Below are 2028 nucleotides of genomic sequence, written 5' to 3' on the forward strand. Positions count from 1 at the left end.
CCCAGCTCTGCTGCTTAATCTCCTTTTATATCTCAGAAGAGATTGAGTCAAGACACAGCCTCCACTAACATGGTCTGGTTAACGTAAAAACAAGAAAAGGAACCAAACTCACAGCCATCAAGTGGATTCTGACTCTTAGTGACTCTTATTCCGAGGTTATAAACCACTAACCTGGTTAGCAACCAAATGCCTTAACCACTGTACCACGAGCGCTCCTCTAACAAAGACAACCTATTTCCAAATGGGATTATTACCACACAGATAGGGGTCAGCATGTACAACACGTATTTTTTGGGTGTATGTCCAATCCATAACAGTGCCAATTTTGACAAAGAGTCAGGAGCATTTCTAAGTATTCTTAATTCATAAGAACATGGTATTTATAGAGGCACTGGATGGTCAAGTGACATTTTTACGTTGTGCACCATTGGGTCAATTGTGACTCCGACCTTATAGGACAGAGTTAGCAAGCGTTTATTAGTAAATGAAAAATTGTATTTCTTAAATTCTAGGAATCAGTGATGGACCGTCAGTCACTGCATTAACCAACGGCTTTGACACCCCGGAAGAGAGGTATCGGAAACTCAGAAAGGCAAGTTGATCTGCGAGAAAGTCGTTTTCCACCGTGGTTCTCCCAGTGCTGACCTACAGAGAAATACAGCCTTTGAACTTGCACGTAAAGTTTTTTAAATGGGACACTTCTTCCCAGCCCCACATGAGATGATATTTTAATGGTCTTTAAAACAGCAAAAATAATTGTCTGCTGGAAAACCTTTTGGGGAAGGTTGAGTATTTTCAGTGTTAATGTGGTTTCTTGGAGACATGACGTGTTTGAATCGTTTAGGAATAGCTGTGACCTGATGCTTTGTATGATGGGTGGGGGCTTCATAGGGAAACAGTCGTTAGGAAGGATTTGTAAGTCAACAGTGCCTCCAATGTCTACTCTGTATTATCCGATTGGAAATCCTCTGCCCAAGTCCAGTGGAGTGATTGAGAAAATCCACCTAACTGAAATGACTGTTGCTCACGTGGCCTTCACCGCAGTTTTGACGGGTGTTTCGTTTTTCTTTTCCAGCATTCCATGCACTTTTTGCTGTTTCAGTTTGGCCTTTGCACTTTTAAGTACGACCACACAGACTCAAAGTAGGTTGTTTTCACAAGCATCTGGAGTTCTTTTCTCGTGGCCTCATGTGACCTCCTAAGTCTCTTTGTATCTTTTATCTTCTCCAGGTATATAACGAAGTCATTTAACTTTTACGTTTTCCCGAAACCCTTCAATAGATCCTCACCTGATGTCAAATTTGTTTGCCAGGTTAGTAGCATAATTGTGTTTTTGTTTTATGAATTGCTGATGCATCATTGTGGAAACGTGGGCTCATTGAATTTTGGAATTTTAGTCAGACTGTATTTAAAATCTGGGTCTAACACCAACCTTGCGGCTCCAGGTTTGGGGGCAAATAATTCTACTTCCCTGACCTTCAGTTTTGGGGGTGTAAATTAATGACACCCCTGTGTCCCTCTTTACTTCGGAAGGAATTAAGGAATGAGATCCAGGAGTCAGACCAGGACGTCAGCTTTCATATGGACAAAGCTGAGGTTAGGAGCATGGTTCGGAATATGACTCCATTTGGGATCCCTAATACCTTACCCCTCAGTTGGGCCTCCACATCTGGGGCTGCAGCCTTCCCCCCATCTGTCCTTGAACCCATCTCCCAGGGTAGAGCTTTTTTCCCTGGAAGACTAGAGTGTATGTGTGTACTGTACAAAAAGAGAGAACCCAAGTTGGAGAAACCAAACCCAATGCTGTTGAGCCAGTTTCGACTCACAACGGCCCCGTGTGTGACCGTGGAACTGCTCCGTGGGCTTTTCTCAGCTGTAGTCTCGATGGAAGCAGATCTCCAGGCCTTTCCTCCTGTGAGAGGACCCAGAAGGGGCTGGAGCACATATGCACATCCGTTAGGAAGGAGAGAGAGCGGAAGGGCTGTTGTTTCCTCCTCACGTGGAGCGGGGCCGACTTTATTCTCATGT

General features: G+C 44.1%; 1 protein-coding gene across 1 annotated transcript in view; it reads left to right on the forward strand.

The window, feature by feature from the left end:
* PARN (poly(A)-specific ribonuclease) overlaps positions 1-2028 on the forward strand; it is a 212210-nt gene that overhangs the window by 4399 nt on the left and 205783 nt on the right. The window lies entirely within an intron of this gene.

The sequence above is a fragment of the Orycteropus afer genome, unplaced genomic scaffold, assembly GCF_000298275.1.
Source record: "Orycteropus afer afer isolate SDZICR_OR568_19922 unplaced genomic scaffold, OryAfe1.0 scaffold00312, whole genome shotgun sequence".
NCBI classification, from domain to species: Eukaryota; Metazoa; Chordata; class Mammalia; order Tubulidentata; family Orycteropodidae; genus Orycteropus; species Orycteropus afer.